Raw genomic sequence first — 13,040 nt, forward strand, 5'->3', positions numbered from 1 at the left:
TGTTGACAAAGGGTAGAGAGCTGCTACTTAAAGGGGAAGGACATTCCAGGGAGAGGAAACTGCCAAGGCAAAGGCCCAGGTGGGTGCCAGGGTGCTTCTCTAATAGACGTGCCGGCAAGTGAGTGTAGCTGGGGGCTTAGCATTTTGTCCTTGGGATGAGAGAAGGTCATAGCAAGGGTGTTCTCGAGAAATGAGCTGCAGAGCTGCAGAGTTCTCGAGAAATGAGCCTGGTAGGAATGTTGATGAACTGGAGGTGGCCCAGACCAACTGAGGGAGACCGGTCAGGAGACCACTGGAAGAGGGAGCGGTTCCTGGGCTCTGCTTCTGTGCTGTGAGTGAAGGTCACCTGTGCAAGCCACATTCCACACTTTGATGTCATCTGGTGACTGGCTGGATGTGGGGAGGGGGCTGGGAAGAAGAGGCGGGACTCAGGCTTACCCCCAGGTTCTACCTTAGCCCTGGAGCTCCTCCTGGCTAGGGAATACAAGGAACATAGGGAGAAGAGGGAGAAGGATTGGAGGAGTGAGACGCAAATTACTTTCAGACATTCTGAGTCTGAGGAATCGGAGGGGCATCTATCTAAGTCGTTAGGATATATCTGAAATATCGGGGGAAGTTACTCAGATGATTGCCCTGGAAGGCCTGGACCTGATCATCAAAGAGATCTGGGGACTTCCCTGGTGGTCCAGTGGCTACGAGACTCCAAGCTCCTGATGCAGGGGGCCCGGGTTTGATCCCTGGGGAACTGGATTTTACACGCTGCAACTGAGAGTTCCCACCCAGCAACTAAAAAGTCTCGCATGCCACAACAAAGATCAGGATCCTGAGTGCTGCAACTAAGACTCGGCACAGCTAAAGTAAGATATTAAAAAGAAAAAGATTTGGGCAGAGAGAGCAAGAAAAAGGGAAAAACCAGTGACGCAAGCTGGGAGATGTATGCTGTTAGGGAAGGATAGGCCTGAAGACTAGAAAAGAGGCCAGAGGAGAAACAAGCTTCCTTCCAGGAGGGAGGCCCAATCAGGGCGGTCAGAAGCCACAAGAGAGGCCAGGTAATAACCCAAGTGTCCCTGGGTTTGGCAGTGGAGGTAAGCGTGGCTGTGGGCTGAGCCATGGGGGCGGGCAGGGGGGCGGTGCGCGTGTTCCCTGACCTTGGGCAGCTCCCGAACCTCTGAGTCTCTGGAACACAAAGGAGCCGGGCCAGAGAATTTCTAGAGTCTTCTGGCTGCTATTTGTGTCTGTGCACCTGTGTGTCAGGCCATCTTAGAGACTGTAAACTGAGCAGACAGGGTCTCGGCTTTTGCCCAGATTCACCAGTGACACAAATATTTCAGCTTGGATGATGAAACAGCCTTGATTGCTGAAGCCAGTGAACTAACGCCACTGGCGCTGCACCAGCAGGACATGTAAATACCCGAGGACACAGGGTCTGTGTGCTGCGCTCTCTCCTGCTCGTTCACGGGGGCTGCTTCTGTCTGCCGAGTCTGGCTTTCGTAGAGCCAGGAGGTGCGTTTGGTGACCTTTGCCATTTTTCTCTGCAGACCGTCTCGACAGCGTTAAAGAAATTGAGTATTAAAGTTCTCTTAAGATTGCAGGCCGGGTGCTGGGCCTCATGCAGAAAGAACTTGAGGTGGTCGGTTTGAAAAACGTTCATTCAGTGTGTGTCTGGGGCCAGTTCACAGCAAGATTCTAACATTTGATGGAAAGAGGATTCTGTGGTGAAATGACCTCCACGGCTGGGAAAACATCAAGAATTGTCATCAAGAGCAACAGGTTTCTTACAGGTGTGTGGACCTGTTTGACCCAAGCTTCTGCCTGTCCAGGAGAGGGGCCAGCTGTGCCCAGATGTGGGCTTCCCCCCGGTAGAGCCCACCCCACTTGCATGGTGCTGATGGGGGAGGGGCACAAATGCCCTGCACGTTCCGCTGCCCTAAGTCAGGTGCAGGTCTCCCCCCGCCCCCGCTTCCTGGGCATGCTGCCTATGACATTGCACCTCTAATATTACCACATGTTCAGGACAGCCAAGCCTGCCCAAAGCAAGGAGGGAACACTGCAGCAGAATTCAAAACCCTGTCTCCAGGGAGCAAAAACAAGACAAGCTCTCTCTTCCTCCTTAGTGGAGATTCTTCCTTACCCACAGCCTCTTCCTGAGTCGGTCTCAGTCGTGAACTCTGATTGGCAAAGGTAGTCATGGGAGGATTCCATTTCCCATGATAGCACACACTTGCTCAGAACCTCAAGTTTGTAACACATTCCCATGGCCCTTATTCTCTGCAATCCTGAGGACAGCTCCTGCAGGGAAGTCGGGACACGAAGCAGCCCCATTTTCTAGATGTGGAGACAAGAGGAGGGGAGATGGCCCACCCTGGACCCAGCCAGCCAGGGGGTGCTGAGCCCCAGAGGTACCACGTCAGATTTCCATCTGTAAGCTTACCCCTCTGCCACGCCTCCCCCCTCCCCACGTCTCCTTCTCCTCCCTCCCCCTACCACCCCTGGGTTGGCAACACTGACATTCTCAAGGCTGCATGTAGGTTTCAAAACAAAACTGAACAAAGAAACCAGGTTCCTAGTGCTGTGCTGCCATTGTTTAGGCCAAAACAGTGAAGCTGGAAGGCTGAGCAGCAGTCAAGTCTGTTTACGAAGAGTAATCACACATCCCACCTGTTCAGCAACCAAGGAAATCGCTGAGCGTGGCTGTGACTTCCCTGGTACAGAGCGGTTCGGAGAACACAAAACCACAGTCATTATCAGAAATGATCTCAGCCAGCCCTGCGCATTTCACGGTACATATGATGCTGAAGCTCTGATGCTTTTCTCACTGCAGGTAAGCAATGTGACTGGCGGATTCAGCCCTGCTGTTTGCACACATTGATACACACACACACACACACACACAGAGCAGACCTCCAGGCTGGTTCTCTCCCTCTTGTAGCACGTGCACTATGCACAGGCTTTCTCTTCTGTTACTGAGGCTGGTGCTGTTCTTTCCAAAGTAATTTCTCATCAATAACGTGGACCCATAAGGAACTCATCACATTAATGGAGCCAGAGCTGTAACATTTGGGGTTCAGTGTGGCTCTGTGTAAAAAATAAAACCTAAAAAACAGATTGGAATTCAATCATGATCAGAAAATGGTCCTCCACTATGGCTACCAGGCAGACAGTAGGGGCAGTGGTTAGTCATAAGAGTCGTGAGCTGAACCATGAGAGTGGTTATTCATAACAGTACCTGGGTTGTAGCCCAGGGCAGTCACATGATAGATGTGTTCCCTCATTTGCAAAATTAGATAATAATAGCTACCTTGATGAGGACTAAATGAGTTAATATAAGTATAAAGGTTTAGGACAGTACTTAGCACGTAGTAATCCCTTAATAACTGCTAAATATTGTTACTGTTCTCCATCATTCAAGATGTAACTCACATCTCACCTTATCCACAACGCCCTGCCCCAAATACTCGAGACTTCACTCCTCTCTACCGTTTCTGGATTCCTGTAAGAGTCAATTCTGTACCCTGTAGTCTAGCATCTGATCATGTGCAGTGTATTTCAATGGTACTTTAGTGTTTCAGTTTTAATGTTGCTTCCACAATACGTTGCAAATTCCTAACCTTAGGAACCATGTAGTTTGCTTTTGTTGAATTTCCGCAACTCACAGACTGGTCCTGGGCAATCACTAGACACTTCAACATCTTTGGAGCGTGTTCATCACTATAAATAAATGGGGCAAAAATTGGTGGTGTGATACTGTGTACAGGTACCATACCAGTTAAAATTTAAAGTGTGAAGACTTACATTGACACAAAAAGCTGTACTAAATGTTCATAGCCACTTTATTCAAAATAGCCCCAAACTAGAGGCCACCTTGATGTCCTTCAACATGTAAGTGGTTAGATGAGCTATAGTCCGTTTATACTATGGAATAAGATGCAGCAATAAAGAGACGTGGATTCAACAACCTGGATGAATCACCAGTGAATTACGCTGAGTGAAAATAGCCAGTCCCCAAAGATTACACACTTTATGATTCCATTTGTATAACATCCTTGAAATGGCAGAATTATAGAAATGAGAACAGGTTAATGGTTGCTAGGGGTGAAGGAGGGGATGAGGGCAGGAGGCAGGAGCAGCATGAAAGATCCTTGTGGTCATGGAAATGCTCTGCATCTTGATGTCAGTGTCAATATCCTACTTGTGATATTAGCTACTTTTGCAAGATGTTGCCATTGCAGGAAACTCGGTAAAAGGTGCGGAGGACTTTCTCTGTATAATCTGTTACAACTGCATAATCCACAATTACCTCATGTACTTGTAAAAAAATAATAAAACCACTTAAGGTGTTCCTCAAGCAAAAGCAGAGACAGTAGGTTGGCTGGCCCACTGATGAGAGAAATATAGCCAGGCTCTTTCAGAAGGATTTTATTTGGTTAAGAATAAAGTTTGTCAATTTTACCTTAACATGTTTATTTCTGTAATTACTTATGCTTTAGTGTAAGATAATAGTAGTGTTTAATAGCCATGCTAAATGGCATTATTATCTAGTACAATCAAGATGCATATTATTTGGGGACTCCCTTGGTGGTCCAGTGGTTAAGAATCTGCTTTGCACTGCAGGGGATGTGGGTTTGACCCCTGGTCGGGAAGCTAAGATCCCACATGCTGGGGAGCATCTAAGTCCACACACTGCAACTGCTGAGCCCCAAGCTTCAGAGTCCGCTCACCACAACTCGAGAATCTGTGTGCTGCAACCAAAGATTCCCTCATGCCGCCACTAGGACCCAACGCAGCCAAATAAATAAATCAATTAAATTTGAAAAGAAAAAAAAAATTCACATCATTTTTTAAATTGGGAGGAGTAACTTAGAGATGATCTTTTCCAGTTCTCCCATTTCACAGTCAGAGACTCAGAAATGACCCACAGTTACACAGCTAGTGAGCAGCATTTACAAGGGCTAGAACCCAGTCATCCCAGAATCCAGTCCTTGCTTCTGACACACGTTGTATTTTAATTTTATAAAAGCACCACAATTCGTGCATCTGGAAGAACAACCCGAATTACTTCAGTTCCCGAGCTTACTTGGTTATGGGGTGGCACAGCTGCCAGTGGGGAAGGCAGACTACTTGGAGAGATGAACAAACCGGGCTGGTGGATCCGCTCGCCCTACCAGCACACAGTAGGACCGGAGGGGGAAAAGACAGACTAACACTCGGAGGAGCAGCAAAGGAGGAAACAAAGAAAGAAGCAGCTGTGAGTGGAGCCAGGTTGAGAACCAGCTTTCCATGCCCAGATGGGCACATCTCTGATGAGGCGCCCCAGGAATGGTTACCCCAGTGCAAGCTTTCCATCTATGCTTAGCCAGTAGCACTAATGTGAGTCATCACTGAGAGGGAAGGGATGGAAAGGGATGGATCCCCCAGCCTAGAGATGAAACAAAGTGAAAGTGAAAGAGGAAAGGCGCTCAGTGGTGTCCGACTCTGCGACCCCATGGCCTATGCAGTCCATGGAATTCTCCAGGCCAAAGGGAACATAAATTTCCAGAACACCAGTTACCACGCTTGGGACTGTATAGGTAGGGTCCGTTCTTCCTGTCCTCTTGCCTCAGTTTACCCATTCGCACACAAGGGTTTGGATTAGCCAGAAGACTCATTCTAGCTTTCATTGTACTCTTTCTGTAGAAATTGACCACACAAACAACTAAGAATCACACAAAATAGAACTTGTACAGGATCGCTGTCGCAGTTAGCGAGCCGAGACAAATGTGAAACAAACCTGAATAACTTCTCCAGGCTTTTGAAATTGGCCCCTGCTTCTGGGTGCGCAGCGGTGGAGATGCTGGCCACAGGGAAGAGACATGGTGGAAGAACAGTCAATATTTCACTCCGTGGGAGACCTTTTGAATGTTGCATAAATAATCCCCGCCGCCAAATGAGTCAGAATTTCCAAAAGGCATCATTGTAGGGCCTCCATGTGGTTCCCTCTCTGGGCCACTTCTGAAAGGCAGGCCTGGGGTGGGGCTTCCTGTGCTCAATGCCAGAGACGGCACAGGGGCTCTCCCGTCGTCTTTGCCAGAATTTTCTTTCCAGATAAGCTTCACTCCTTTCTGTAGCAGTGGGTAATGCTGAAGACAAACGAGTTGAAGTTCTTATAGCCTTCCTCCTTGCAAACTCCCCCATTTTCTTACATTGCTTACTCAACTTTTCCCCCTTCCATATGCACTGTTTGGAGTGGCCTGAGATTGTCAGAGAATGAACAAAAAGGAGGGTCCCGTTTTTATGTCAGGCTTAAAGAAAGCAACAGGAGACTATCCTGAAAAACACTAAGCCTTGTAAAGCTAAAGCTAAAGCTAATAATAAAACTAGTAACATCTGCATGGTATTTTGCAGTTTATAAAATATTTTTAATCCCATATGTTCTTGCTTATGAAATATTATTGCTATCCCCGTTTAACAGATGGGAAAATAAGGTCCTACAAGTTACTTGCTAAGGTTCCCTCAGTCAAGCAGCAGAACTGGGCCTGGGATTTGGGTCTCTCAGCTTTGGCTAATGCTCTGTAGTGAGAGGGACAGTCTGTCTCTATACCACACTACCCTGTTCAGGCGACAGCCCCTTGGACACAGAATCCCTGCCTTGTGACCTCCTTCTGGGTGACCGCCCTTGACTCATCCTTCTCCATATTCCCATGGACTAACATGTAGTAGTGCTCCAGAAATGTCTGATGAAAGACTGAATAGGGAATTCCCTGGCAGTCCAGTGGTGAAGGTTCCGCATTTCCACTGCTGGGGGCCCAGGTTCAATCCCTTTTGGAAACTAAGATCCCACAAGCCATGTGGCTCAGAATACAAACAAACAAAAAGACTGAATAGCTGTCTGCCAGAAACCATCCTGAGCCTACGGCCCCCAGAACAGTTCATATGAGCTCGGTGCTCACAATACCAGGCACAAAACCATTCAAGAAAGCTTGCTATTATTAGACTCATTAGAAAAGGAAACCAAGGTTGAGTAATGAGCTGAAAGGTGCAAACTTGGGCAGTTTGGCACCAGAGCCTGAGCTTTTGGCTCCCCAGTGCAACAAACCCTCTCTCAGCCTCAGCCTTTTAGGAGTGTTGTCAGAGCTGTCTTCATCCTTCTGGTGCAAATCACCTGAACTTTTTCCATCAGAAGAGAACTCATTAAACTTTTCGTAACTTACTGAGAGGATCCTTGCAGAAATTTAGCGAGGAGATACATGAGGAAGCATTGGGAAAAGCAAAGCACATTATCCAGATGCCCAGGATTGTAATATTTGTTGAATGCCGTCAGTACCTTCAGCTAGACTGCTGTAACCCCAAAGCCCACAGGAGTCAGGGTGATAATAGGAAACACAACTGGACGTGTAGAACAATCAAAGGGCAAAGATGAAAGAGGCCCTTTGTGTGTATCTCCTCTGACCCTGTGAATAATTACAACTTAGTAAATGGGTTCTGAGTAGGAGGTGTGGCTGACACTCAGGCATTTAACTCAGGCTAGTTAACCCAGCCTTAACTCTTGAGCTTTGGCATTTGGAAAACAATTTGCCTTGCCCTCCATTTGGAAAACACACACACTCACACACTGGTCTTGCTTTACAATTTAATCTTAGGACACTGATTTCTACACTGATTTATTCAACAAACATTGACAGAGAGGCTACCAGCCTCACTAAGGAACCAAGAGGAAAACACCCTCTGGGAAGCCTTAGATTTGGGACAGTTACCGTCACTTCATGGCAAATAGATGGGGAAACAATGGAAATAGGGAGAGACTATTTTCTTGGGCTCCAAAATCACTGCAGATGGTGACTGCAGCCATGAAATTAAAAGACGCTTGCTCCTTGGAAGAAAAGCTATGACCAACCTAGACAGCATATTAAAAAGCAGAGACATTACTTGGACTACAAAGGTCCGTTTAGTCAAAGCTGTGGTTTTCCCAGTAGTCATGTACGGATGTGAGAGCTGGACAATAAAAAAGGCTGAGCGCCAAAGAACTGATGCCTTTGAACTGTGGTGCTGGAGAAGACTCTGGAGAGTCCCTTGGACAGCAAGGAGATCCACCCAGTCAATCCTAAAGGAAGAGTGTGTGAAGTCGCTCAGTTGTGTCCGACTCTTTGCGACCGTGCGGACTGTAGCCCGCCAGGCTCCTCCGTCCATGGGATTTTCCAAGCAAGAGTACTGGGGTGGGTTGACATTTCCTTCTCCAGGGTATCTTCCCGACTCAGGGATCGAACTGGGGTCTCCCACATTGCAGGCAGACTCTGAGCCACCAGGGAAGCCCTAATCCTAAAGGAAATCAACCCTGAATATTCATTGGAAGGACTGATGCTGAAGCTGAAGTTCCAGTACTGTGGCCATCTGATTAGAAGAGCTGACTCGTTGGAAAAGACCCTGACGTTGGCAAACATTGAAGGCAGGAGGAGAAGGGAATGACAGAGAATGAGATGGTTAGATGGCATCACCAACTCAGTGGACATGAGTCTGAGCAAGCTCCGGGAGATATGGAAGGACAGGGAAGCCTGGCGTGCTACAGTCCATGGGGTCGCAAAGAGTCAGACACGACTGAGGGACTGAGCAAAAATTACTCTTCATCTGCAGAATGGGCGCAGCCACACCTAAATTGTGAAGACTGGAGTCCACGTGGTACAGAGTTCTGCAAGTTGTATCCTTCTGGAGTAGCTTTCATCCCCATTCAAAGGAAACGGAACCCATCGTGCAAACCTCTAATTACTACTCTGACAAAGATCAGCGCTGGCGGGGAGGACGGTCCAAAGGCCTGCAAGTGCTGGGAGCACAAAGGCAAAGGCAGATAAGATTTAGAGGTTAAAGAGTTGGGAGTCCCTGGATCTGGGATTTGCAGGCGCGTCCGAGGAAGTGTCCGCTGGGGGGCGGGGCGCACGGGGAGACCGAGGAGAGGCACATTCTTGGACCTGGGATTTGTGGGAGGTTGATCATGGGTGGGATTCACATTCCTGGTGACTCAGCCCCCATCGCCTCCCCTCGGTATCCTGGGGTTCTCCCACCGGAGCCTGGGGCGCGAACATCCCCGGCTTGGAGGCTCCGGGGACGGTGGAGTGGGAGGGGCCGGATGGGGCGCCCGCACCATCAGGCTGGCTGATAGGTGTCACTTCCTCCTTGAATTTAGCGCCTCTGGGAGGGGGTGTCCCAGCCTTTGCCCCCACCTCGGCTCAGAGAGGACAAGACCCACCAGGCCCCCAACCCCCTCCCTAAGGCTAGGCGCACAGAGGAATTCGGCAGATCGAACTTCACCCCCGGGGAGAGGCGGCTCCGCACCGTCTCTAAGGATGAGACCTAGGCGGAGGCAGGAGGGTGGCCGGGGCTCAGGGCGGCTCCGGAGCGGGAGAGGGCAGCCCCGGGAGCGGGACCAGGGGTGAGAGTGGGGATTCCCCATGACAGCGCTCCCTCTCTCTCTCCCCCGACCCCGGGGAAGGGGGTCTGCGAGGGCGCCCGCCGGGCTGAGGCCGGGCCCCGGGGCCCTCCGCCGAGCGCGCGGCCGCGCGCCTCTTTCTCGCCCAGCGACCTCCGCAGGGCCCTGGGGGCGGCTAGCGTGGCGGGTCCGGAGGGGACTGGGCGGAGCGGGGGCTAGTGTCCGGGCCCCGCCCCGGCCCCGCCCCGCTCCGGAGCCGCCCGGGACGCACGGAGGAGGAGGGTGGCTCGGCTCTGACTGCCCGCGGCGCCGCGCTCCTGCAAGCTCCCGTCCGGGTAAGTGGCGCGGGGCCGGGGGACCAGAACAGGGACCGGAGGGTCGGGTCCTCAACACCCACTCCGGCCCAGCCCGGGCGCCCCCCCGCCGCCCGCCAGGAATCGTGATCGCAGAAAGTCAAGGGGACCTGGAGAGGCGCGCCGGGGCGCGGGGGCGGGGGCCCTGGTGTGACAGCTGCGGGCGGGCGCGTATTTTTAGTTTAAACCCAACCGTTCCCTGCCGCCTGCGAAATCCCCGAGCTTTTTCGCTCCCCGACTCTGGGGGTTCGGTCCCCAAGAAGCAGCCCGAAAGCCCCGGGCAGTGTGTCCCCGCAGGGTCGGGCGCCGCCTCCAGTCTTCATTCTGCCACCGCTTGGGGCAAGCGGACCTGTCACTGCGGGCTCTTGCCGCCGCGTGTCCCCGACCCGGGCGGTGAACGCCGGCAGGAATACCCGCTCCGGGCCACTGCGAGCTCGCTCCGTAGAGTCTGCCTGAGAGATCCTCGAACTGGCGGTGGGAAGGGGAAGTCGCACTCGCAGGCAGGACCAGTTTCATTCAGAATCCCCGGGGCTGTGCAGCCTTGGGCAAGCTTCTCAGCCTCTCTGAGCCTCATCCCAGTATCTCTAAAGGCGGGGAGAGTGAGACCAGAAATCTCCTGTAGGGCCTGAAGGAGCCCCAAAGGGATGCCGATTCCTCTTAAGAATCTTCAGATCTTGATTCCGAACAGCGGACCTGGTGGATATGGCCCGTTGGTCAATCCGTTAGTAGTGAGTGCCCCGCGCAGCCCACTGACCTCCGGTCCAAAACTCTAAGGCGGGGACTACAACTCGGATGGGGTGATCATGAATGTCATTGTTCTATCACTTTAGCCCTGAAGAGCTGGCCCAAGACTGCCTTGGGACCCTCTCCCAGGTTCCTCCTGACACTACTGATGGGCCATTTACAGCCAAGGGCTGCCAGCTGGTGACACTGACATGCCCAGAGGGGCATGCCACACTTCTTGGAATGAGGAAAAGAGGAGACGGTGGGGAAAAGTGACTGTCCTCCCAGAAAAGGGGCATGTTACAAAATCGCTGCTTTTCTGAGTTTGGCGGCACAGCCTCCTTCAAACTTTCAGAGGAGGGGAAACGGGTCCAGAGAGAGCGAGTAATTTGCCCAGAGCCACACAGCCAAGAACAGAACTTAACTCTGCAAGGGTCCAGCCTCGCCTCCTGCACAACTGGGGGGACAGCCAACAGTTATCAGGGATCAGGAGCTGGGAGGCAGAGCTGGGAGGTGCGCTGTGCAAACAGGCGGTTTTGCTCTGTTTCCTGGAACTGTGCCCCCGCGGGGCTCTCTGACACGTGTAGCTCTGTGCATTCCTCAGGCAAGACTGTGCTCAGGCAGACGGCCACAGCTGTGCCAAGCCTGCTGGCCCCCAGGCATCGTTTGCAGCCAGAGAGGCCTCTTGGAGGGCAACTGGAGTGGGTGTGGGCTGGGAAGGCTTATTTCTGGAACTCATTCCTATCTTGCTAGGGGTCCTAAGGAGAGGCCTGGAGGAGTTGCTGGTGGCTCAGAGGGGAGCCGTGAGAATCTGGGCTCAGGTTTCTGCCTGGGGGTGCAGGCTGTCCTCTAACCCCTGCAGGCACCCTTCAGGGGAAGTTTGAGCTCCTTCTGTCTCCTTGGGAACAAACCTTTAGCCCGGGTGCTTTGCATGTTCTGCCACAGCTGGGGACCTGTCCTTGTCTGGGTGGCCGCTCTGCTTCCAGATACAGAAACCCAGGGCAGGGGCTTTTGGGGGATCGTGGCTTGGCTGCGGGGTGACCGCCATTCTGGGGAGGCCAGACTGGGCAGGCCCAGCATCACCTCCGAAGCGGCCTGGAGCCCCTGGGAGCCCCGCGGGCAGAGGGGCCTCCCGTGTGGCTCAGATGTTAGAAATGGGGGTGGACGTGTCAGACTGGCTGGCCCAGCCCTGTGTTAACCTTTCCCCAGCTGTGTGACTGTGGAAACCTCACTTCACCTTTCAGAGCTTCAGTTTCCTTCATCGAGAGATGGGATGACCATAGCACCTGCTGAGAGAATCAAACAGGACTCCCCTTCAAGAGCGTTCTGTGGGGTGTCAGACTTCGCCCCTGGGAGCAGGTGTCACAGTTTGGGGTGACGGTGGAGGTCTGGTTGGGACACCTGAGCGTCCTCCGCCTCAGTTCCACCCTCTTCCCCTTTGCCTTGATGTCCCCACGTCTGTCAAATGGCGGGTGGCCTTGGATCATCTCCCTCTGAGCTCTTCCAACCATGAAAGCTGGTCCTTGACCCGGGTGGAGAGATTAGAGAGGGACCAGCCAGGGACTCCAGGGGACTCCCGGCTCTTAGGAAGCATTTCCTGTCTCTTACCTCCTAGGATTCTGACTGCAGGCCAGCCTGCCACTCCTGGCCCAGGTACAGATGAGGGGAGAGACTCCTCCAAGGCCAGGAGTGGTGGAGTCAGGATTTGAACTCAGGGCAGCTTCTTTTTTTTTTCTTTCTTTTTTTAATTGAAGTGTACTTGGTTTACAACGGTGTGTTAATTTCTGCTGCACAGCAAAGTGATTCAGTTATGCATATATATATTCTTTTCCATTATGGTTTATCATGAAAGTGAAGTGGAAATGTTAGTCACTCAGTCGTGTCCAACTCTGCGAACCCCCTCGACTGTAGCCCACCAGGCTCTTCTGTTCATGGAATTCTCCAGGGAAGAATACTGAGGTAGGTTGCTGTTTCCTTCTCCAGGGGATCTTCCTGACCCAGGGATGGAACCTGGGTCTCCTGTATTGCAGGCAGATTCTTGATCATTTGAGTCACCATCACAGGACAGTGAATTTTGTTCTGTGTGCCATGCAGTATAACCTTGTTGCTTATCCATTCCATATATAATAGCTTCCATCTGCTAACCACAGCCTTCCACTCCATCCCTTCCCAGGCCCTTTCCTTTGGCCACCACAAGTCTTGAATTCAGGGCTTGGTGCTCTTCACTCCAACCACACAGCCTGTCTCAGGACAATCTTATATGTTAATTATCAGGAGAACAGTACTGATGAGGCAGGATCCGGTTGCCATTAAGACTTTGGCATTTGCTGAAAGAAGTGGATTCCAAACCTTTTTTTTTTTCCTATAGCATCTAAAAGTATCCCAGCTGGATCACTGAGAGAAGAACCTGGGGGGAGCCACTGGAAATTAGGGAAGTGTGTAGCGATCCTCCCCACCCCTGCCCATCCCCCAAGGAATCTTTGCTTCAAGACTTAGGGATGAATTCCCTTGCAATGAGCAGCTAGGAAGTAGATGGGGGACAGTCCTGGCAGCAGAAGCCTTGATTTTGT

At 51.5% G+C, this 13,040-nt stretch overlaps 1 protein-coding gene across 6 annotated transcripts in view; it reads left to right on the top strand.

The window, feature by feature from the left end:
• The first annotated feature begins 9,665 nt into the window (after positions 1-9,665).
• Positions 9,666-13,040, top strand: part of SYNE3 (spectrin repeat containing nuclear envelope family member 3) — a 97,772-nt gene continuing 94,397 nt past the window's right edge. For all 6 annotated transcript variants that reach the window (XR_014071854.1, XR_014071853.1, XR_014071852.1 and 3 more), the window contains exon 1: positions 9,666-9,729. The gene's annotated coding sequence lies outside the window, so the exon portion shown is untranslated. The remainder of the gene's footprint in view (positions 9,730-13,040) is intronic.

This window comes from Giraffa tippelskirchi, chromosome 12 (assembly GCF_054371585.1).
Source record: "Giraffa tippelskirchi isolate mGirTip1 chromosome 12, T2T-mGirTip1v1.2.pri, whole genome shotgun sequence".
Taxonomy (NCBI): Eukaryota; Metazoa; Chordata; class Mammalia; order Artiodactyla; family Giraffidae; genus Giraffa; species Giraffa tippelskirchi.